At 50.4% G+C, this 27,614-nt stretch overlaps 3 pseudogenes; all 3 read right to left on the reverse strand.

Moving 5' to 3' along the window:
* Positions 1-21,353: 21,353 nt before the first annotated feature.
* On the reverse strand, positions 21,354-21,526 carry LOC137320122 (U2 spliceosomal RNA; annotated as a pseudogene).
* Positions 21,527-25,117: 3,591 nt separating this feature from the next.
* On the reverse strand, positions 25,118-25,256 carry LOC137320121 (U1 spliceosomal RNA; annotated as a pseudogene).
* Positions 25,257-25,932: 676 nt separating this feature from the next.
* Positions 25,933-26,077, reverse strand: LOC137320120 (U1 spliceosomal RNA; annotated as a pseudogene).
* Positions 26,078-27,614: the final 1,537 nt, after the last annotated feature.

Consider the following 27,614-nt stretch of genomic DNA (forward strand, 5'->3'; position numbering starts at 1 on the left):
ACTAATATCCAGGGGCAGCCTCGCTCATACTCACCCACTGATATCCAGAGACATCCTCACTCACACATTAACTCACTGATATACAGTGGCATTTTCGCTCACACACTCACTGATATACAGAGGCATCCTCGCTCACACTCACTCACTGACACACAGTGGCATCCTCGCTCAGACACTCACTCACTGATATACGGGGGCATCCTCGCACACACACACTCACTGATATCCAGGGACACCCTCGCTCACACATTCACTCACTGATATACAGGGGCATCCTCGCTCACTCTCACTGATATACAGGGGCATCCTCGCTCACACTCACTGATATACAGGGGCATCCTCGCTCGCACTCACTCACTGATATACAGGGGCATCCTCGTTCACACTCACTCACTGATACACAGAGAGATCCTCGCTCAGACACTCACTCACTGACACACAGGGGCATCCTCGCTCAGACACTCACTCACTGATATACGGGGGCATCCTCGCACACACACACTCACTGATATCCAGGGACACCCTCGCTCACACATTCACTCACTGATATACAGGGGCATCCTCGCTCACACTCACTGATATACAGGGGCATCCTCGCTCGCACTCACTCACTGATATACAGGGGCATCCTCGCTCACACTCACTCACTGATACACAGAGAGATCCTCGCTCAGACACTCACTCACTGATGTACAGGGGCATCCTCGCTCAGATACTCACTCACTGACAGACAGGGGCATCCTCGCTCACACACTCACTCACTGATATGCAGGGGCATCATCGCTCACACACTCACTGAAAAACGGGCATCCTCGCTCACACTCACTCACTGATATGCAGGGGCATCCTCGCTCACGCACACTCACTGATATACAGGGGCATCCTCGCTCACACACTCACTGATATACAGAAGCATCCTCACTCACTCCCTGATATACAGGGACACCCTCGCTCACATACTCACTGATTTTCAGAGGCGTCCTCGCTCACACACTCACTCACTGATTTGCAGGAGCATCCTCGCTCACACTCAATCACTGATATGCAGGAGCATCCTCGCTCACACTCACTCACTGATACACAGAGGCATCCTCGCTCACACTCACTGATGTACAGAGGCATCCACGCTCACACGCTCACTGATATACAGGGGCATCTTCACTCACACACTCACCGATTTTCAGGGGCATCCTCGCTCATACTCACTGATATACAGAGGCACCCTCGCTCACACACTCACTCACACTGATATACAGAGGCATCCTCATTCACTGATCTCCAGAGGCATCATCGCTCATACACTCACTCACTGAGATACAGAGGCATCCTTGCTCACACACTCACTCACTGATATACAGGGGCATCCTCGCTCACATGCTCACTCACTGAAAAAAAGGGGCATCCTCGCTCACAAACTCACTCACTGATATACAGAGGCATCCTCACCCCGACACTCACTCAGTGATATACAGAGGCATCCTCGCTCACACACTCACTCACTGATATACAGAGGCATCCTCGCCCACACTCACTTACTGATATACAGAGGCATCCTCGCTCATGCTCACTGATATACAGGGGCATCCTCGCTCACTCACTCACTTTCTGATATACAGGGGCATCCTCGCTCACACTCACTGATATACAGAGGCATCCTCGCTCACACACTCACTTACTGATGTAATGGGGCATCCTCGCTCACACAATCACTCACTGATATACAGGGGCATCCTCGCTCACACTCACTCACTGATATACAGGGGCATCCTCGCTCACATGCTCACTCACTGAAAAAAAGGGGCATCCTCGCTCACAAACTCACTCACTGATATACAGAGGCATCCTCACCCCGACACTCACTCAGTGATATACAGAGGCATCCTCGCTCACACACTCACTCACTGATATACAGAGGCATCCTCGCCCACACTCACTTACTGATATACAGAGGCATCCTCGCTCACACTCACTTACTGATATACAGGGGCATCCTCGCTCACTCACTCACTTTCTGATATTTAGGGGCATCCTCGCTCACACTCACTGATATACAGAGGCATCTTCGCTCACACACTCACTCACTGATATACAGAGGCATCCTCATTCACTGATCTCCAGAGGCATCATCGCTCATACACTCACTCACTGAGATACAGAGGCATCCTTGCTCACACACTCACTCACTGATATTCAGGGGCATCCTCGCTCACACACTCACTCACTGATATACAGGGGCATCCTTGCTCACACACTCACTTACTGATATACAGGGGCATCCTCGCTCACATGCTCACTCACTGAAAAAAAGGGGCATCCTCGCTCACAAACTCACTAATATACAGAGGCATCCTCACCCCGACACTCACTCAGTGATATACAGAGGCATCCTCGCTCACACACTCACTCACTGATATACAGAGGCATCCTCGCTCACACTCACTTACTGATATACAGAGGCATCCTCGCCCACACTCACTTACTGATATACAGAGGCATCCTCGCTGACACTCACTTTCTGATATACAGGGGCATCCTCGCCCACACACTTACTCACTGATATACAGAGGCATCTCCGCTCACATACTCACTCACTGATATTCAGGGGCATCCTCGCTCACACACTCACTCATTGATATTCAGGGGCATCCTTGCTCACACACTCACTCACTGAGAGAGAAAGGCACCCTCGCTCACACACTCACTCACACTGATATACAGAGGCATCCTCATTCACTGATCTCCAGAGGCATCATCGCTCATACACTCACTCACTGAGATACAGAGGCATCCTTGCTCACACTCACTCACTGATATACAGAGGCATCTCCGCTCACACACACTCACTGATACACAGAGGCATCCTCGCTCACACTCACTTACTGATATACAGAGGCATCTCCGCTCACACACACTCACTGATACACAGAGGCATCCTCGCTCACACACTCACTGATATACAGGGGCATCCTCGCTCACACACTCACTCACTGATATGCAGTGGCATCCTCGCTCATACTGATATGCAGAGGCATCCTCGCTCAGACACTCACTCACTGATATTCAGGGGCATCCTCGCTCACACACTCACTCACTGATATACAGAGGCATCCTCGCTCAGACACTCACTGATATACAGAGGCATCCTCGCTCAGACACTCACTCATTGATATGCAGGGGCATCCTCGCTTGCACACTCACTGATATACAGGGGCATCCTCGCTCACACTCTCACTGATATAAAGGGGAATCCTCGCTCACACATGCTCTGATATGCAGAGGCATCCTCTCTCACACACTCACTCAGAGTCACTCACTGATATACTGAGGCATCCTCTCTCTCACACACTCATTCAGAGTCACTCACTGATATACCGAGGCATCCTCTCTCTCTCACTCACTCCGAGTCACTCACTGATATACGGACGCATCCTCTCTACCTCTCCCACACACTCACTCACTCACTGATAGACAGAGGCACCCTCGCACACACTCTCACTCACTGATATAGAGGCATCCTCGCTCACACACTCACTGACTGATATACTGAGACATCCTCGCTCACACTCACTCACTGATCGACAGGGGCATCCTCGTTCACACACTTACTGATATACAGGGGCATCCTCGCTCACACGCACTCACTGATATACAGGGGCATCCTCGCTCACACACACTCTCACTGATATACAGAGGCATCGTCGCTCACACACTCACTCACTAATATACAGGGACATCCTCGCTCACACAATCACTCCATGATACACAGGGGCATCCTCGCTGACACTCACTGATATGCTGAGGCATCTTCGCTCACAATCACTCACTGATATACAGGGGCATCCTCACTCACACACTCACTCACTGAAAAAACTGGGGCAACCTCGCTCGCACTCACTGATATGCTGAGGCATCTTCGCGCACAATCACTCACTGATATACAGGGGCCTCCTCGCTCACACTCACTGATATACAGTGGCATCCTCGCTCACACACTCACTCACTGATATAAAATGGCATCCTCGCTCACACACTCACTCACTGATATAAAGGGGCATCCTCGCTCACACACTCACTGATATACAGGGGCATCCTTGCTCACGCTCACTCATTGATACACAGGGGCATCCTCGCTCACACTCACTGATATTCGGGGGCACCTCGCTCACACAATCACTCACTGATACACAGGGGCATCCTCGCTCACACAATCACTCACTGATACACAGGGGCATCCTCGCTCACACTCACTGATATACAGGGGCATCCTCGCTCACACACTCACTCACTGATATAAGGGGGCATCCTCGCTCACACACTCACTGATATACAGGGGCACCCTTGCTCACACTCACTCATTGATGCACAGGGGCATCCTCGCTCACACTCACTCACTAATATATAGAGGCATCCTCGCTCACACACACACAGAAAAACGGGCATCCTCGCTCACACTCACTGAGAAACAGGGGCATCCTCGCTCACACTCACTCACTGATATTCAGGGACACCTCGCTCACACAATCACTCACTGATATACAGGGGCATCCTCGCTCACACACTCACTGATATACAGAGGCATCTTCGCTCACACACTCACTGATATACAGGGGCATTCTTGCTCACAGAATCACTCACTGATTTTCAGGGGCATCCTCGCTCACACTCACTGATATACAGAGGCACCCTCGCTCACACACTCACTCACACTGATATACAGAGGCATCCTCATTCACTGATCTCCAGAGGCATCATCGCTCATACACTCACTCACTGAGATACAGAGGCATCCTTGCTCACACACTCACTCACTGATATGCAGGGGCATCCTCGCTCACACACTCTCACTCACTGATATACAGGGGCATCCTTGCTCACACACTCACTCACTGATATACAGGGGCATCCTCGCTCACATGCTCACTCACTGAAAAAAAGGGGCATCCTCGCTCACAAACTCACTAATATACAGAGGCATCCTCACCCCGACACTCACTCAGTGATATACAGAGGCATCCTCGCTCACACACTCACTCACTGATATACAGAGGCATCCTCGCTCACACTCACTTACTGATATACAGAGGCATCCTCGCCCACACTCACTTACTAATATACAGAGGCATCCTCGCTGACACTCACTTACTGATATACAGGGGCATCCTCGCTCACTCACTCACTGATATACAGAGGCATCCTCGCTCACACTCACTTTCTGATATGCAGGGGCATCCTCGCCCACACACTTACTCACTGATATACAGAGGCATCTCCGCTCACATACTCACTCACTGATATTCAGGGGCATCCTCGCTCACATACTCACTCACTGATATTCAGGGGCATCCTCGCTCACACACTCACTCATTGATATTCAGGGGCATCCTTGCTCACACACTCACTCACTGAGAGAGAGAGGCAGCCTCGCTCACACACTCACTCACACTGATATACAGAGGCATCCTCATTCACTGATCTCCAGAGGCATCATCGCTCATACACTCACTCACTGAGATACAGAGGCATCCTTGCTCACACTCACTCACTGATATACAGAGGCATCTCCGCTCACACACACTCACTGATACACAGAGGCATCCTCGCTCACACTCACTTACTGATATACAGAGGCATCTCCGCTCACACACACTCACTGATACACAGAGGCATCCTCGCTCACACACTCATTGATATACAGGGGCATCCTCGCTCACACACTCACTCACTGATATGCAGTGGCATCCTCGCTCATACTGATATACAGAGGCATCCTCGCTCAGACACTCACTCACTGATATTCAGGGGCATCCTCGCTCACACACTCACTCACTGATATACAGAGGCATCCTCGCTCAGACACTCACTGATATACAGAGGCATCCTCGCTCAGACACTCACTCATTGATATGCAGGGGCATCCTCGCTCACACTCTCACTGATATAAAGGGGAATCCTCGCTCACACATGCTCTGATATGCAGAGGCATCCTCTCTCACACACTCACTCAGAGTCACTCACTGATATACTGAGGCATCCTCTCTCTCACACACTCATTCAGAGTCACTCACTGATATACCGAGGCATCCTCTCTCTCTCACTCACTCCGAGTCACTCACTGATATACGGACGCATCCTCTCTACCTCTCCTACACACTCACTCACTCACTGATATCCAGGGGCATCCTCGCTCACACTTACTGACTGATATGCAGAGGCACCCTCGCTCACACACTCACTCATTGATATTCAGGGGCATCCTCGCTCACATGCTCACTCACTGATACACAGAGGCATCCTCGCTCACACGCTCACTCACTGATATAAAGGGGCATCCTCGCTCTCACAATCACTCATGATATACAGGGGCATCCTCGCTCACACTCACTGATATGCAGAGGCATTCTTGCTCACACTCACTCACTGATTTTCATAGTCATAGAGTCATAGAGTTATACAGCACGGATAGAGGCCCTTCGGCCCACCGTGTCCGCGCCGGCCATCAAGCCCAGTCTAATCTAATCCCATATTCCAGCATTTGGTCCGTAGCCTTGTATGCTATGGCATTTCAAGTGCTCATCCAAATGCTTCTTGAATGTTGTGAGGGTTCCTGCCTCCACAACCCTCTCAGGCAGTGAGTTCCAGACTCCAACCACCCTCTGGGTGAAAAAGTTCTTTCTCAAATCCCCTCTTAACCTCCCGCCTTTTACCTTGAATCTATGCCCCCTTGTTATAGAACTCTCAACGAAGGGAAAAAGCTCCTTCGTATCCATCCTATCTATGCCCCTCATAATTTTGTACACCTCAATCATGTCCCCCCTCAGCCTCCTCTGCTCCACGGAAAACAAACCCAATCTTCCCAGTCTCTCTTCATAGCTGAAGCGCTCCAGCCCTGGTAACATCCTGGTGAATCTCCTCTGCACCCTCTCCAAAGCGATCACATCCTTCCTGTAGTGCGGCAACCAGAACTGTACACAGTACTCCAGCTGTGGCCTAACCAGTGTTTTATACAGCTCCATCATAACCTCCTTGCTCTTATATTCTATGCCTCGGCTAATAAAGGCAAGTATCCCAAAAGCCTTCTTTACCACCTTATCTACCTGTTCCGCCGCCTTCAGGGATCTGTGAACTTGCACACCAAGATCCCTCTGACCCTCTGTCTTGCCTAGGGTCCTCCCATTCATTGTGTATTCCCTTGCCTTGTTAGTCCCTCCAAAGTGCATCACCTCGCACTTTTCTGGGTTAAATTCCATTTGCCACTGTTCCGCCCATCTGACCAACCCATCTATATCGTCCTGCAGACTGAGGCTATCCTCCTCGCTATTTACCACCCTACCAATTTTTGTATCATCAGCGAACTTACTGATCATACCTTTTACATTCATATCCAAGTCGTTAATGTAGACCACAAACAGCAAGGGCCCCAGCACAGATCCCTGTGGTACCCCACTGGCCACAGGCTTCCAGTCACAAAAACAACCTTCCACCATCACCCTCTGCCTTCTGCCACTAAGCCAGTTTTGTATCCAAAGTGCCAAGGCACCCTGGACTCCATGGGCTCGTACCTTCTTGACCAGTCTCCTGTGCGGGACTTTATCGAAGGCCTTACTGAAATCCATGTATACCACATCCACTGCGTTACGCTCATCCACACGCCTAGTCACCCCCTCAAAAAATTCAATCAAATTAGTCAGACATGATCTTCCCTTGACAAAGCCATGTTGACGATCCCTGATTAATCCTTGCTTCTCCAAGTGGAGACTAATTTTGTCCTTCAGAATTTTTTCCAATAATTTTCCTACCACTGATGTTAGGCTCACTGGCCTGTAGTTCCCCGGTTTTTCCCTACTCCCCTTCTTGAATAATGGTACTTCAGTAGCATACTCGCTCACACTAACTCACTGATACACAGAGGCAACTTGCTCACACTCACTTACTGATATAAAGGGGCATTCTCGCTCACACTCACCCATTGATATACAGAGCCATCCTCGTTCAGACACTCACTCACTGATATACAGGGGCATCCTCGCTCACACACTCACTCACTGATATGAAGGGGCATCCTCGCTCACACTCACCCATTGATAGACAGGGGCATCCTCGCTCACACACTCACTCACTGATATACGGGGGCATCCTCGCTCACACACTCACTCACTGATATAAAGGGGCATCCCTGCTCACACTCACTCATTGATATACAGGGGCATCCTCGCTCACACACTCACTCACTGATATACAGGGGCATCCTCGCTCAGACACTCACTCACTGATATACAGAGGCATCCTCGCTCACACTCACTTCCTGATATACAGAGGCATCCCCGCTCACACATTCACTGATATGCAGAGGCAACCTCGCTCACACACTCACTGATATACAGGGGCATCCTCGCTCAGACACTCACTCACTGATATAAAGGGGCATCCTCGCTCACACACTCACTCTCTGATATAAAGGGGCATCCTCGCTCTCACAATCACTCATGATATACAGGGGCATCCTCGCTCACACTCACTGATATGCAGAGGCATTCTTGCTCACACACACACTCACTGAAAAACAGGGGCATTCTCGCTCACACTCACTTACTAATATAAAGGGGCATCCTCGCTCACACACTCACTGATATACAGAGCCATCCTCGCTGACACTCACTCACTGATATACAGGGGCATCCTCGCTCACACTCACCCATTGATATGCAGAGCCATCCTCGTTCAGACACTCACTCACTGATATAAAGGGGCATCCTCGCTCACACACTCACTGATATACAGAGCCATCCTCGCTGACACTCACTCACTGATATACAGGTGCATCCTCGCTCACACTCACCCATTGATATACAGAGCCATCCTCGTTCAGACACTCACTCACTGATATACAGAGGCATCCTCTCTCACACTCACTTACTGATATACAGAGGCATCCTCGCCCACACTCACTTACTGATATACAGAGGCATCCTCGCTCACACTCACTTACTGATATACAGGGGCATCCTCGCTCACTCACTCACTCACTGATATGCAGAGGCATCCTCGCTCACACTCACTCACTGATATACAGAGGCATCCTCGCTCACACTCACTTTCTGATATACAGGGGCATCCTCGCCCACACACTTACTCACTGATATACAGAGGCATCTCCGCTCATATACTCACTGATATACAGGGGCATTCTTGCTCACAGAATCACTCACTGATTTTCAGGGGCATCCTCGCTCACACTCACTGATATACAGAGGCACCCTCGCTCACACACTCACTCACACTGATATACAGAGGCATCCTCATTCACTGATCTCCAGAGGCATCATCGCTCATACACTCACTCACTGAGATACAGAGGCATCCTTGCTCACACACTCACTCACTGATATAAAGGGGCATCCTCGCTCACACTCTCACTAATATCCAGGGGCAGCCTCGCTCATACTCACCCACTGATATCCAGAGACATCCTCACTCACACATTAACTCACTGATATACAGTGGCATTTTCGCTCACACACTCACTGATATACAGAGGCATCCTCGCTCACACTCACTCACTGACACACAGTGGCATCCTCGCTCAGACACTCACTCACTGATATACGGGGGCATCCTCGCACACACACACTCACTGATATCCAGGGACACCCTCGCTCACACATTCACTCACTGATATACAGGGGCATCCTCGCTCACTCTCACTGATATACAGGGGCATCCTCGCTCACACTCACTGATATACAGGGGCATCCTCGCTCGCACTCACTCACTGATATACAGGGGCATCCTCGTTCACACTCACTCACTGATACACAGAGAGATCCTCGCTCAGACACTCACTCACTGACACACAGGGGCATCCTCGCTCAGACACTCACTCACTGATATACGGGGGCATCCTCGCACACACACACTCACTGATATCCAGGGACACCCTCGCTCACACATTCACTCACTGATATACAGGGGCATCCTCGCTCACACTCACTGATATACAGGGGCATCCTCGCTCGCACTCACTCACTGATATACAGGGGCATCCTCGCTCACACTCACTCACTGATACACAGAGAGATCCTCGCTCAGACACTCACTCACTGATGTACAGGGGCATCCTCGCTCAGATACTCACTCACTGACAGACAGGGGCATCCTCGCTCACACACTCACTCACTGATATGCAGGGGCATCATCGCTCACACACTCACTGAAAAACGGGCATCCTCGCTCACACTCACTCACTGATATGCAGGGGCATCCTCGCTCACGCACACTCACTGATATACAGGGGCATCCTCGCTCACACACTCACTGATATACAGAAGCATCCTCACTCACTCCCTGATATACAGGGACACCCTCGCTCACATACTCACTGATTTTCAGAGGCGTCCTCGCTCACACACTCACTCACTGATTTGCAGGAGCATCCTCGCTCACACTCAATCACTGATATGCAGGAGCATCCTCGCTCACACTCACTCACTGATACACAGAGGCATCCTCGCTCACACTCACTGATGTACAGAGGCATCCACGCTCACACGCTCACTGATATACAGGGGCATCTTCACTCACACACTCACCGATTTTCAGGGGCATCCTCGCTCATACTCACTGATATACAGAGGCACCCTCGCTCACACACTCACTCACACTGATATACAGAGGCATCCTCATTCACTGATCTCCAGAGGCATCATCGCTCATACACTCACTCACTGAGATACAGAGGCATCCTTGCTCACACACTCACTCACTGATATACAGGGGCATCCTCGCTCACATGCTCACTCACTGAAAAAAAGGGGCATCCTCGCTCACAAACTCACTCACTGATATACAGAGGCATCCTCACCCCGACACTCACTCAGTGATATACAGAGGCATCCTCGCTCACACACTCACTCACTGATATACAGAGGCATCCTCGCCCACACTCACTTACTGATATACAGAGGCATCCTCGCTCATGCTCACTGATATACAGGGGCATCCTCGCTCACTCACTCACTTTCTGATATACAGGGGCATCCTCGCTCACACTCACTGATATACAGAGGCATCCTCGCTCACACACTCACTTACTGATGTAATGGGGCATCCTCGCTCACACAATCACTCACTGATATACAGGGGCATCCTCGCTCACACTCACTCACTGATATACAGGGGCATCCTCGCTCACATGCTCACTCACTGAAAAAAAGGGGCATCCTCGCTCACAAACTCACTCACTGATATACAGAGGCATCCTCACCCCGACACTCACTCAGTGATATACAGAGGCATCCTCGCTCACACACTCACTCACTGATATACAGAGGCATCCTCGCCCACACTCACTTACTGATATACAGAGGCATCCTCGCTCACACTCACTTACTGATATACAGGGGCATCCTCGCTCACTCACTCACTTTCTGATATTTAGGGGCATCCTCGCTCACACTCACTGATATACAGAGGCATCTTCGCTCACACACTCACTCACTGATATACAGAGGCATCCTCATTCACTGATCTCCAGAGGCATCATCGCTCATACACTCACTCACTGAGATACAGAGGCATCCTTGCTCACACACTCACTCACTGATATTCAGGGGCATCCTCGCTCACACACTCACTCACTGATATACAGGGGCATCCTTGCTCACACACTCACTTACTGATATACAGGGGCATCCTCGCTCACATGCTCACTCACTGAAAAAAAGGGGCATCCTCGCTCACAAACTCACTAATATACAGAGGCATCCTCACCCCGACACTCACTCAGTGATATACAGAGGCATCCTCGCTCACACACTCACTCACTGATATACAGAGGCATCCTCGCTCACACTCACTTACTGATATACAGAGGCATCCTCGCCCACACTCACTTACTGATATACAGAGGCATCCTCGCTGACACTCACTTTCTGATATACAGGGGCATCCTCGCCCACACACTTACTCACTGATATACAGAGGCATCTCCGCTCACATACTCACTCACTGATATTCAGGGGCATCCTCGCTCACACACTCACTCATTGATATTCAGGGGCATCCTTGCTCACACACTCACTCACTGAGAGAGAAAGGCACCCTCGCTCACACACTCACTCACACTGATATACAGAGGCATCCTCATTCACTGATCTCCAGAGGCATCATCGCTCATACACTCACTCACTGAGATACAGAGGCATCCTTGCTCACACTCACTCACTGATATACAGAGGCATCTCCGCTCACACACACTCACTGATACACAGAGGCATCCTCGCTCACACTCACTTACTGATATACAGAGGCATCTCCGCTCACACACACTCACTGATACACAGAGGCATCCTCGCTCACACACTCACTGATATACAGGGGCATCCTCGCTCACACACTCACTCACTGATATGCAGTGGCATCCTCGCTCATACTGATATGCAGAGGCATCCTCGCTCAGACACTCACTCACTGATATTCAGGGGCATCCTCGCTCACACACTCACTCACTGATATACAGAGGCATCCTCGCTCAGACACTCACTGATATACAGAGGCATCCTCGCTCAGACACTCACTCATTGATATGCAGGGGCATCCTCGCTTGCACACTCACTGATATACAGGGGCATCCTCGCTCACACTCTCACTGATATAAAGGGGAATCCTCGCTCACACATGCTCTGATATGCAGAGGCATCCTCTCTCACACACTCACTCAGAGTCACTCACTGATATACTGAGGCATCCTCTCTCTCACACACTCATTCAGAGTCACTCACTGATATACCGAGGCATCCTCTCTCTCTCACTCACTCCGAGTCACTCACTGATATACGGACGCATCCTCTCTACCTCTCCCACACACTCACTCACTCACTGATAGACAGAGGCACCCTCGCACACACTCTCACTCACTGATATAGAGGCATCCTCGCTCACACACTCACTGACTGATATACTGAGACATCCTCGCTCACACTCACTCACTGATCGACAGGGGCATCCTCGTTCACACACTTACTGATATACAGGGGCATCCTCGCTCACACGCACTCACTGATATACAGGGGCATCCTCGCTCACACACACTCTCACTGATATACAGAGGCATCGTCGCTCACACACTCACTCACTAATATACAGGGACATCCTCGCTCACACAATCACTCCATGATACACAGGGGCATCCTCGCTGACACTCACTGATATGCTGAGGCATCTTCGCTCACAATCACTCACTGATATACAGGGGCATCCTCACTCACACACTCACTCACTGAAAAAACTGGGGCAACCTCGCTCGCACTCACTGATATGCTGAGGCATCTTCGCGCACAATCACTCACTGATATACAGGGGCCTCCTCGCTCACACTCACTGATATACAGTGGCATCCTCGCTCACACACTCACTCACTGATATAAAATGGCATCCTCGCTCACACACTCACTCACTGATATAAAGGGGCATCCTCGCTCACACACTCACTGATATACAGGGGCATCCTTGCTCACGCTCACTCATTGATACACAGGGGCATCCTCGCTCACACTCACTGATATTCGGGGGCACCTCGCTCACACAATCACTCACTGATACACAGGGGCATCCTCGCTCACACAATCACTCACTGATACACAGGGGCATCCTCGCTCACACTCACTGATATACAGGGGCATCCTCGCTCACACACTCACTCACTGATATAAGGGGGCATCCTCGCTCACACACTCACTGATATACAGGGGCACCCTTGCTCACACTCACTCATTGATGCACAGGGGCATCCTCGCTCACACTCACTCACTAATATATAGAGGCATCCTCGCTCACACACACACAGAAAAACGGGCATCCTCGCTCACACTCACTGAGAAACAGGGGCATCCTCGCTCACACTCACTCACTGATATTCAGGGACACCTCGCTCACACAATCACTCACTGATATACAGGGGCATCCTCGCTCACACACTCACTGATATACAGAGGCATCTTCGCTCACACACTCACTGATATACAGGGGCATTCTTGCTCACAGAATCACTCACTGATTTTCAGGGGCATCCTCGCTCACACTCACTGATATACAGAGGCACCCTCGCTCACACACTCACTCACACTGATATACAGAGGCATCCTCATTCACTGATCTCCAGAGGCATCATCGCTCATACACTCACTCACTGAGATACAGAGGCATCCTTGCTCACACACTCACTCACTGATATGCAGGGGCATCCTCGCTCACACACTCTCACTCACTGATATACAGGGGCATCCTTGCTCACACACTCACTCACTGATATACAGGGGCATCCTCGCTCACATGCTCACTCACTGAAAAAAAGGGGCATCCTCGCTCACAAACTCACTAATATACAGAGGCATCCTCACCCCGACACTCACTCAGTGATATACAGAGGCATCCTCGCTCACACACTCACTCACTGATATACAGAGGCATCCTCGCTCACACTCACTTACTGATATACAGAGGCATCCTCGCCCACACTCACTTACTAATATACAGAGGCATCCTCGCTGACACTCACTTACTGATATACAGGGGCATCCTCGCTCACTCACTCACTGATATACAGAGGCATCCTCGCTCACACTCACTTTCTGATATGCAGGGGCATCCTCGCCCACACACTTACTCACTGATATACAGAGGCATCTCCGCTCACATACTCACTCACTGATATTCAGGGGCATCCTCGCTCACATACTCACTCACTGATATTCAGGGGCATCCTCGCTCACACACTCACTCATTGATATTCAGGGGCATCCTTGCTCACACACTCACTCACTGAGAGAGAGAGGCAGCCTCGCTCACACACTCACTCACACTGATATACAGAGGCATCCTCATTCACTGATCTCCAGAGGCATCATCGCTCATACACTCACTCACTGAGATACAGAGGCATCCTTGCTCACACTCACTCACTGATATACAGAGGCATCTCCGCTCACACACACTCACTGATACACAGAGGCATCCTCGCTCACACTCACTTACTGATATACAGAGGCATCTCCGCTCACACACACTCACTGATACACAGAGGCATCCTCGCTCACACACTCATTGATATACAGGGGCATCCTCGCTCACACACTCACTCACTGATATGCAGTGGCATCCTCGCTCATACTGATATACAGAGGCATCCTCGCTCAGACACTCACTCACTGATATTCAGGGGCATCCTCGCTCACACACTCACTCACTGATATACAGAGGCATCCTCGCTCAGACACTCACTGATATACAGAGGCATCCTCGCTCAGACACTCACTCATTGATATGCAGGGGCATCCTCGCTCACACTCTCACTGATATAAAGGGGAATCCTCGCTCACACATGCTCTGATATGCAGAGGCATCCTCTCTCACACACTCACTCAGAGTCACTCACTGATATACTGAGGCATCCTCTCTCTCACACACTCATTCAGAGTCACTCACTGATATACCGAGGCATCCTCTCTCTCTCACTCACTCCGAGTCACTCACTGATATACGGACGCATCCTCTCTACCTCTCCTACACACTCACTCACTCACTGATATCCAGGGGCATCCTCGCTCACACTTACTGACTGATATGCAGAGGCACCCTCGCTCACACACTCACTCATTGATATTCAGGGGCATCCTCGCTCACATGCTCACTCACTGATACACAGAGGCATCCTCGCTCACACGCTCACTCACTGATATAAAGGGGCATCCTCGCTCTCACAATCACTCATGATATACAGGGGCATCCTCGCTCACACTCACTGATATGCAGAGGCATTCTTGCTCACACTCACTCACTGATTTTCATAGTCATAGAGTCATAGAGTTATACAGCACGGATAGAGGCCCTTCGGCCCACCGTGTCCGCGCCGGCCATCAAGCCCAGTCTAATCTAATCCCATATTCCAGCATTTGGTCCGTAGCCTTGTATGCTATGGCATTTCAAGTGCTCATCCAAATGCTTCTTGAATGTTGTGAGGGTTCCTGCCTCCACAACCCTCTCAGGCAGTGAGTTCCAGACTCCAACCACCCTCTGGGTGAAAAAGTTCTTTCTCAAATCCCCTCTTAACCTCCCGCCTTTTACCTTGAATCTATGCCCCCTTGTTATAGAACTCTCAACGAAGGGAAAAAGCTCCTTCGTATCCATCCTATCTATGCCCCTCATAATTTTGTACACCTCAATCATGTCCCCCCTCAGCCTCCTCTGCTCCACGGAAAACAAACCCAATCTTCCCAGTCTCTCTTCATAGCTGAAGCGCTCCAGCCCTGGTAACATCCTGGTGAATCTCCTCTGCACCCTCTCCAAAGCGATCACATCCTTCCTGTAGTGCGGCAACCAGAACTGTACACAGTACTCCAGCTGTGGCCTAACCAGTGTTTTATACAGCTCCATCATAACCTCCTTGCTCTTATATTCTATGCCTCGGCTAATAAAGGCAAGTATCCCAAAAGCCTTCTTTACCACCTTATCTACCTGTTCCGCCGCCTTCAGGGATCTGTGAACTTGCACACCAAGATCCCTCTGACCCTCTGTCTTGCCTAGGGTCCTCCCATTCATTGTGTATTCCCTTGCCTTGTTAGTCCCTCCAAAGTGCATCACCTCGCACTTTTCTGGGTTAAATTCCATTTGCCACTGTTCCGCCCATCTGACCAACCCATCTATATCGTCCTGCAGACTGAGGCTATCCTCCTCGCTATTTACCACCCTACCAATTTTTGTATCATCAGCGAACTTACTGATCATACCTTTTACATTCATATCCAAGTCGTTAATGTAGACCACAAACAGCAAGGGCCCCAGCACAGATCCCTGTGGTACCCCACTGGCCACAGGCTTCCAGTCACAAAAACAACCTTCCACCATCACCCTCTGCCTTCTGCCACTAAGCCAGTTTTGTATCCAAAGTGCCAAGGCACCCTGGACTCCATGGGCTCGTACCTTCTTGACCAGTCTCCTGTGCGGGACTTTATCGAAGGCCTTACTGAAATCCATGTATACCACATCCACTGCGTTACGCTCATCCACACGCCTAGTCACCCCCTCAAAAAATTCAATCAAATTAGTCAGACATGATCTTCCCTTGACAAAGCCATGTTGACGATCCCTGATTAATCCTTGCTTCTCCAAGTGGAGACTAATTTTGTCCTTCAGAATTTTTTCCAATAATTTTCCTACCACTGATGTTAGGCTCACTGGCCTGTAGTTCCCCGGTTTTTCCCTACTCCCCTTCTTGAATAATGGTACTTCAGTAGCATACTCGCTCACACTAACTCACTGATACACAGAGGCAACTTGCTCACACTCACTTACTGATATAAAGGGGCATTCTCGCTCACACTCACCCATTGATATACAGAGCCATCCTCGTTCAGACACTCACTCACTGATATACAGGGGCATCCTCGCTCACACACTCACTCACTGATATGAAGGGGCATCCTCGCTCACACTCACCCATTGATAGACAGGGGCATCCTCGCTCACACACTCACTCACTGATATACGGGGGCATCCTCGCTCACACACTCACTCACTGATATAAAGGGGCATCCCTGCTCACACTCACTCATTGATATACAGGGGCATCCTCGCTCACACACTCACTCACTGATATACAGGGGCATCCTCGCTCAGACACTCACTCACTGATATACAGAGGCATCCTCGCTCACACTCACTTCCTGATATACAGAGGCATCCCCGCTCACACATTCACTGATATGCAGAGGCAACCTCGCTCACACACTCACTGATATACAGGGGCATCCTCGCTCAGACACTCACTCACTGATATAAAGGGGCATCCTCGCTCACACACTCACTCTCTGATATAAAGGGGCATCCTCGCTCTCACAATCACTCATGATATACAGGGGCATCCTCGCTCACACTCACTGATATGCAGAGGCATTCTTGCTCACACACACACTCACTGAAAAACAGGGGCATTCTCGCTCACACTCACTTACTAATATAAAGGGGCATCCTCGCTCACACACTCACTGATATACAGAGCCATCCTCGCTGACACTCACTCACTGATATACAGGGGCATCCTCGCTCACACTCACCCATTGATATGCAGAGCCATCCTCGTTCAGACACTCACTCACTGATATAAAGGGGCATCCTCGCTCACACACTCACTGATATACAGAGCCATCCTCGCTGACACTCACTCACTGATATACAGGTGCATCCTCGCTCACACTCACCCATTGATATACAGAGCCATCCTCGTTCAGACACTCACTCACTGATATAAAGGGGCATCCTTGCTCACACACTCACTCACTGATATACAGGGGCATCCTCGCTCAGACACTCACTCACTGATATACAGAGGCATCCTCGCTCACACTCACTTACTGATATACAGAGGCATCTCCGCTCACACACACTCACTGATACACAGAGGCATCCTCGCTCACACTCACTTACTGATATACAGAGGCATCTCCGCTCACACACACTCACTGATACACAGAGGCATCCTCACTCACACACTCACTGATATACAGAGGCATCCTCGCTCACACACTCACTCACTGATATGCAGTGGCATCCTCGCTCATACTGATATACAGAGGCATCCTCGCTCAGACACTCACTCACTGATATACAGAGGCCCCCTCGACCACACACTTACTCACTGATATACAGGGGCATTCTTGCTCACAAAATCACTCACTGATTTTCAGGGGCATCCTCGCTCACACTCACTGATATACAGAGGCACCCTCGCTCACACACTCACTGATATACAGAGGCACCCTCGCTCACACACTCACTGATATACAGAGGCACCCTCGCTCACACACTCACTCACTGAAAAAAAGGGGCATCCTCGCTCACAAACTCACTAATATGCAGAGGCATCCTCACCCCGACACTCACTCAGTGAAATACAGAGGCATCCTCGCTCACACACTCACTCACTGATATTCAGGGGCATCCTCGCTCACACACTCACTCACTGATATACAGAGGCATCCTCGCTCACACTCACTGATATACAGAGGCACCCTCGCTCACACACTCACTCACTGATATGCAGAGGCATCCTCGCTCACACTCACTTACTGATATACAGAGGCATCTCCGCTCACACACTCACTCATTGATATTCAGGGGCATCCTCGCTCACACACTCACTCACTGATAAGCAGGGGCATCCTCGCTCACACTCACTCACTGATATAAAGTGGCATCCTCGCTCACACACACTCACTGATAGACAGGGGCATCCTCGCTCAGACACTCACTGATATACAGAGCCATCCTCGCTCACACACACTCACTGATATACAGAGGCATCCTCGCTCACACTCACTTCCTGATATACCGAGGCATCCCCGCTCACACATTCACTGATATGCAGAGGCAACCTCGCGCACACACTCACTCATTGATATACAGGGGCATCCTCGCTCACACACTCACTCACTGATTTCCAGGGGCATCCTCACACAGACACTCACTCACTGATATGAAGTGGCATCCTCGCTCACACACACTCACTGATATACAGGGGCATCCTCGCTCACACACACTCACTCTCTGATACACAGAGGCATCCTCGCTCACACACACTCACTGATGGACAGGGGCATCCTCGCTCACACTCACTTTCTGATATACAGAGGCATCCTCGCTCACACACACTCACTCACTGATATACAGAGGCATCCTCGCTCGCACTCACTCACTGATATACAGGGTCATCCCCGCTCACACACACTCACTGATATACAGGGGCATCCTCGCTCACACTCACTCACTGACATACAGGGGCATCCTCGCTCACACACTCACTGATATACAGGGGCATCCTCGCTCACACACTCACTGATATACAGGGGCATCCTCGCTCACACTCACTCACTGACATACAGGGGCATCCTCGCTCACACACTCACTGATATACAGGGGCATCCTCGCTCACACACTCACTGATATACAGGGGCATCCTCGCTCACATTCACTCACTGATATACAGGGGAATCCTCGCTCACATACTCTCTGATACACAGAGGCATCCTCGCTCACACACACTCACTGATAGACAGGGGCATCCTCGCTCAGACACTCACTCACTGATTTTCAGGGGCATCCTCTCTCACACACTCACTCACTGATATACACGGGCCTCCTCTTTCACACTCAGTCACTGATATACAGAGGCCTTCCCACTTGCACACTCACTCACTGATATATAGAGGCATTCCTGCTTGCACGCTCACTCACTGATATACAGAGGCATTGTCACTCACACACACTCACTGATATACGGAGGCATCCTCGCTCACACTCACTCACTAATTTTCCGAGGCATCCTCGCTCTATATGTATCTAACCCGTGCTGTACCTGCACTGGGAATGTTTGATGGGACAGTGTAGAGGGAGCTTTACTCTGTATCTCACCCTGTACCTGCCCTGGAAGTGTTTGATGGGATAGTGTAGAGGGAGCTTTACTCTGTATCTAACCCTGTACTTGCCCTGTTGGTATTTGATGGGACAGTGTGGAGGGTTCTTTACTCTGTCACCCGTGCTGTACCTGCGCTGGGAATTTTTGATGGGTCAGTGTTGACTGATCTTTACTCTGTATCTAATCCGTGCCTTACCTGTCCTAGGTGTGTTTGATGGGACAGTGTAGAGGGAGATTTACTCTGTATCTAACCCGTGCTGTATCTACCCTGTGAGTGTTTGGTGTGACAGTGTAGAGGGAGCTTTCGTCTCTATCTAACCCGTGCTGTACCAGTCCTGGAAGTGTTTGATGGCACAAGTGCAAAGAGAACTTTACTCTGCCATGTCCTGTACAGTATCAGTCTGTGATGGAGCAGAGCCCTGCTCTTTAGTAGAAATCATTCTTTCGATGAGCCACTGAGCCCCTAAAGCAGCCTCTGAGACCAAAAGTCTGATTTCCATCCCACAGTTCCAGCAATTTGCGAGGGCTGGGCCACGTTAACACCAGCTTTCTGTTCCTGGTCTGGAGCTGAGGTGTGTATTGTCCCAGACACAGGGACCAGGTGGTGAGCTGCTGGCTCTGGTTCTGGGATCATTCCCTGCTGCTCTGTTCTCACCTCTTCACTGGGTCTCAGATTATTCCAGCCCTCTTCCTGATCAAAGAGAATCGCCAGTCTGACCAGGGAGATTTGCAATTGTTTTTGTTATTCATTCATGGGCTGTGGGCGTCGCTGGCTCGCGTTCGTTCGGTCTGTCAGTCGGTCAGCCATACATCAGCTGTTGTCTCCGTAATAACGCATACATACGTACAGAGACGCTGGAAAAACCTGCATTGCATTTTCACTATCTCTCCACGGAGATGCACCGTTCCCAGAGACACTGCAATACTGGGTCGATGCGTGGAGTGGACGGAGCAAGCCCGACTCCATCTCCCTGTTCCAAAATCAATTTAATATATGGTCCCCAGATAGGGGACGTATCAAGGCCAGCATTTTTTGCCCATCCCTAATTGCCCTTGAGAAGGTAGTGGTGAGCCGCCTTCTTGAACCGCTGCACTCCGCATGGTGAAGATTCTCCCGCAGTGCTGTTAGGAAGGGAGTTCCAGAATTTTGACCCAGCAACGATGAAGGAATGGCGATATATTTCCAAGTCAGGGTGGTGTGTGACTTGGAGGGAAACGTGCAGGTGGTGGTTTTCCCATGCGTCTGCTGCCCTTGACCTTCGAGGTGGTAGAGGTGCTGTCGAAGAAGCCTTGGCGAGTTGCTGCAGTGCATCTTGTAGATGGTACACACTGCAGCCACAGTGCGCCGGTGGTGGATGGAGTTAATGTTTAGGGTGGTGGGTGGGCTGCTTTTTCCTGGATGGTGTCGAGCTTCTTGAGTGTTTTTTTTCGACCGTCTGATTGGGGAAGTGCCTGATCGAGTCCACTCTTTCCTTTCCCTGCAGGACTCTGAGAACGTTTCATGTCGACCACTGTCTGATGGCCTTGTGTTCGAAGGGGTTCCTCTTCCCCCTCCCCCCGATCTTCCCCCTCCCCCCCGATCTTCCCCCCTCGATCTTCCCCTCTCCCCCCCGATCTTCCACTCTCCCCCCCCTGATCTTCCACTCTCCCCCCCTGATCTTCCACTCTCCCCCCCCAGATCTTCCACTCTCCGCCCCCCCCGATCTTCCACTCTCCCCCCCGATCTTCCCGTCTCCCCGCCCTGATCTTCCCCTCTCCCCTCCGATCTTCCTCCTCCCCCCGGATCTTCCCCCTACCCCCCCCGATCTTCCACTCTTCCCCCCCCGATCTTCCACTCTCTGCCCCCCCGATCTTCCACTCTCCCCCCCCCGATCTTCCACTCTCCCCCCTGATCTTCCACTCTCCCCCCCGATCTTCCACTCTCCCCCCGATCTTCCCCTCTCCCCTCCGATCTTCCCCTGTCCCCTCCGATCTTCCACTCTCCACCCGATCTTCCCCCCTCCCCCCGATCTTCCCCCCTCCCCCCGATCTGCCCCCCTCCCCCGATCTTCCCCCTCCCCCCAATCTTCCACTCTCCTCCCCCGATCTTCCCACCCTCCCCCCCGACCTTCCCCCCTCCCCCCGATCTTCCCCCTCCCCCCCGATCTTCCCCCTCCCCCGATTTCCCCCCCGATCTTCCCCCTCCCCCCCGATCTTCCCCCCTCCCCCCCCCCGATCTTCCCCCCTCCCCCCCCCCGATCTTCCACTCTCCCCTCCGACCTTGCCCCCTCCTCCCCGATCTTCCACTCTTCCCCCCCCCCGATCTTCCCCTCTTCCCCCCCCCCCCGATCTTCCACGCTCCACGCCCGATCTTCCGTTCCAGCACCGGATAACGTCTCGCTCTATCTCTTTCTCTCCACCCCCACCCTCGGGTTGCAGCTCCTGTCAATCAGGCTGGCTGCCGGGCGCAAAACCCGGAGAGCACGTTAATCACCATCAATTACATTGCGATCGTGGTGTTCGGAAATGGCAAGGTTTGTTTGTTCGGGTTTGCCACACGCACCTTCACCCCCCCTCCCCCCCGCTGCCAACCCGCCACCATTTCAAAATTGAGCCCTTGATGTTTGTGTACTGGGGCTCTACACACATCCTGAGGCAGCCACACACAAAGGTGACCATCAGGATCAGAGCGGCGTTGGGGACGCTCTTCCCCCTTTTGTCTGTGGGCCTGTCCATGGTGGCCCTACAGACGTGTTCTACCTTGGTCCTCCAAACAAAGTGGAAGATAGCTCGGGTGACTGTGACAGCGGAACTGTGGGGAATGGGCCAGACCCTGGCCACGTAGAGCAACACCGCGAGTACCTCACACCTTATCACCAGGGGGAAGAGGGATCGCCCCACCCACATACCAAGCTTCTGTTTGGCCGCTCCTCCTAGTTCTTGGTGCAGACCAGGGGCCCCCCGAACCAGATCCCCAGCACCTTCAGGTAGTCGGACCTGACGGTGAAGGGGACAAAGGATCAGGTCTCCCACCTGCTAATGAACATAGCCTCACTCTTACTTTGGTTCACTCTGGACCCCTGAGGCCAGCACGAAACGGTCGCAAATGCCCATCAGTGTGTGGACCGAGTGCTGATCGGAGCAGAAGACGGTGAAGTCATCCATGTATGAGGAGGCCTTAAACTGAGGGCCTTAAACTGAGAGCCTCCTCCGCCTGGGATCGTCATCTCCCTGATACCTGCGTCCTTCCTGATGGACGTGGCAAACAGCTCGATACAACATACGAACAAGACCGTGGAGAGAGGATGCCTTGCCTGACTCCAGATCTGTTCGGAAAGCTCTCTGACTCCCACCCGTTGACTAGCACTGCGCCACGTCAAGCAATCCGATCCAATTGCGGATTCCCTCCCGAAAACCTGTTTTGGAGAGCACGTCCATCATGTATGTGTGGGATATTCTGTCAAAGGCCTTCTCCTGGTCCAGGCTGATGAGGCAGGTGTTCACCCCCCTGTCCTGCACATAGGCGATCGTGTGCCTGAGCATCGCAAGGCTATCAGAGATCTTCCTGCCGGGTACAGTACAGGTCTGATCCGGGTGAATCACTCGCTCCAGAGCAGACTTGAACCTGTTGGCGATGGCCGTAGACAGAATCTTGTCGTCGACATTCAGCAAGGAAATGGGTCGCCAATTTCTAATTTCTTCCCTCTCTCCTTTCCACTTGTAGATGAGGTCGATGATGCCTTTCCTCATGGACTCTGACATGCTGCCTGCCAGCATACCCCAGTAAGTCTAGGCCTCTCCAACCCTGCAGAGCCGAGTGCAACTCGACCAGTAGGCCATCGCTTCTGGGAGTTTTACTCTTCTCGAAGGACTGGTCGGCCTTTGTCAGCTCATCCAAGATCAATGGCCGATCCATGCTCTCCCGCTCGCTGTCCTCTATCGCTGTCTTGATAGAGGACAGGAAGGACTGGGAAGCCGTGCTGTCCGTGGGCTTCCAGTCGTACAGCCTGGCATAAAAGGATTTGCTGATCCTCAGTATGTTGGCCTGCGAGGACGTCACCAAGCTGTCTTCCTCCTTCAGGCTGCTGATCACAGAGGTCTGTGCAGTTTCTGGAAAAAGAAGCCCGAGCATTTCTCGCCCAGCTCCACAGAGCAGACTCTGGACTGGAAGATGATCTTTGAGGCCTTGGAGGCGAAGAGCGAGGCTTGCTGGCCCTTCACCTCTCGGAGTTCGTTCCTGACATCAACCCCCCTGACATCGACCCCTATCGACTGTAGCTGGAGCAGATCCTGTATGCTTTTCAAGAGTTGTGACACTTCCCTGCGTGTCTCTCTCTCACCTTCTAAACACCATTGAGGTTGAAGAGCCTCTTTATTTTGGCCTTGATGGCTTCCCACCAGTGGCACCATGGAGTCAAAGAGGGGGTTTCACAGTGTGTAATTGCTCTTTAGTTCCTCAGGTGGTGGAAAGGGGGATTTAGGGCTGAGCAGCTCATTTTCGGCCGACACGGATATGGAGTGGCCTCCTTCTGTGTCATAAATTTTCTACCGAACAGCGCTTTATTTTTAAGAACTGTGCAGCCGAATATGACCACGACTTAGCTGTTACTGAAATGTGAGGAATTAAGAAAAAGACACACCACACTACGAAACTCTTCTCTATTTTTAGTCATAAACCAGGGGAGAGCACGAAAGCAATCCCCCACTACCACAAATTTTGCAGTCGAGTATCCCGCATTTAGGGGCATCGCAGGCGTCAGTACACCCAGAGTGCAATGGACTAGCCTCGTCCTGGGAGAACCTCCTTTTTTTATATTTCAAAAATATACTTTATTCATAAAATTTGTAAAGGTAAACAGTACAATCCAACTATCACAATACAACTACAGGTCATACATGATAAATACAGTTCATGACACTCCAGGGTGCCTCATTGCACTTGCAATCAGTACAGATTACAGTTACATTACATCAATTACAGTCATTACACATTCATTAGGAGGAGTTTTTTTTGGTTTCCAGTCCCTTGGCGTACAATGGTGAGAGCGTCCTTTCCCCATCGAGCTTTTGCGGCGGCTGCAGTCCTGGCAGCACCCAGTCCTGGAAATGCTTTAATATCTAAGGTTCACTAGGTATTTTACAGAAAAACGACAAGCACCACTATTAATCAGCCAGCAAATCCTTCGCGCTGATCGCTCAGATAGACAGTGATTCGAGATTGGAAGTTACTCAATTAACTGAACACTCTAATGCACACATTATTTCTGATGTGGCGATGCCGGTGATGGACTGGGGTTGACAATTGTAAACAATTTTACAACACCAAGTTATAGTCCAGCAATTTTATTTTAAATTCACAAGCTTTCGGAGGCTACCTCCTTCCTCAGGTGAACATCGTTCCACATCGTTCACCTGAGGAAGGAGGTAGCCTCCGAAAGCTTGTGAATTTAAAATAAAATTGCTTCACATTATTTCTATCTTGAGTCATAAACCAGGGGAGAGCACGAACACAGTCCCCCACTACCACAAATTTTGCAGTCAAGTATCCCGCATTTGGGGACATCGCAGGTGCAATAGGCTAGCCTCGTCCTGGGAGAACCTTCTTCGTGATCAAAGTCTCTCCCTGCAGGTAAGTATGGTCCAATAGTATTGCAAATTTCCATCCAACGGCAGTCAACACTCTAACATTAGGGCAAGAAAGAATTTTAAACCTTCATTTTCCATTTTTATAAGGAATATTTACTGGAGATGTAAAAATCATTGTTTTTCCATCATTTCTTTGGTTAAATATGATCGTTTTTGAAGATTCAACTGCATTCGCTGCCTCATTTGCATTTCACCCATAAAAGGAAAGAGCACCCCCCCCCCATTCGCCGGATGGAACGGAGCATTCCTGAATGGTTCTGCCCATTTACAGCTCATCTCTTGTTTCTTTCCTTGTCCCACTCCCGCCCTCCTTGCCTTGAATCATCATCATCATCCCTTTTCTCATTTAATCACTCCTGCCCTCCCACTCAATGATGTTGTGGAGATGCCGGTGATGGACTGGGGTTGACAATTGTAAACAATTTTACAACTCCAAGTTATAGTCCAACGATTTTTATTTGAAATCTACAAGCTTTCGGAGGCTTCCTCCTTCCTCAGGTAATGATGTGGAGATGCTGGTGATGGACTGGGGTGGACAAATGTAAGGAGTCTTACAACACCAGGTTATAGTCCAACAGCTTCATTTGGAATCACAAGCTTTCGGAGCTTTCCTCCTTCGTCAGGTCTCAGACCTTTCCTTTTGTTCTTTCCTCCCCCATTTTGCCTGGCTCTGAAGTTGCTTAAAAACTGTTAAATCTTTTAACTTCTTCCAGTTCTGACGAAATGTCATTGACCTCAAACGTTAACCCTGTTTTTTTTCCAAAAATATACTTTATTCATAAAATTTGCAGCAATACATACAATACAGTTGTCATATCACATTCCAAACGTACACAATACAGATTATACATTTTGCAGGTGACATCAAGTACTAGAACACATTGTACATAATTACAGTTTACGACAGTCTAGGGTGCCTCATTGCATTACACTCAATACAGGTGATTCATTACAGGGTACATTACAGATTCATTACAGGTACATTACATCAATTTGAATTTTACATTCTGCCTGAGGGTTTTTTTTAAGGGCATAAGAAATAGGAGCAGGAGGAGGCCACACGGCCCCTCGAGCCTGCTCCACCATTCAATGGCTGAACTTCTACATCAATTCCACTTTCCTGCCCGATCCCCATATCCCTTGATTCCCTTGGTGTCCACAGATGCTGGTTAACTGAATATTTCCAGTATTTTCTGTTTTTATTCCTGAAGCTGAACTCACGGTTACTGTGCATATGCATAATTTTTTATATTTCAAAAATGTACTTTATTCATAAAATTTGTAAAGGTACATACAGTACAATCCAAATAATACAATTACAGATCATAAATGATAAACACAGTTTATGACACTCTAGGGTGCCTCATTGCACTTGTAATCATTGCAGATTACGGTTACATTACATCACCATCTTTTGCTCGGATCAGCTGTCGGTCCGCAGACTGATGAGCATCTGCGACCAGTTCGAACTGGCCTCAGGGGCCAGGGTAAATCGTACCAAGAGCGAGGCCATGTTCTTTGGGAACTG

This window comes from Heptranchias perlo, unplaced genomic scaffold (assembly GCF_035084215.1).
Source record: "Heptranchias perlo isolate sHepPer1 unplaced genomic scaffold, sHepPer1.hap1 HAP1_SCAFFOLD_98, whole genome shotgun sequence".
NCBI lineage: Eukaryota > Metazoa > Chordata > Chondrichthyes > Hexanchiformes > Hexanchidae > Heptranchias > Heptranchias perlo.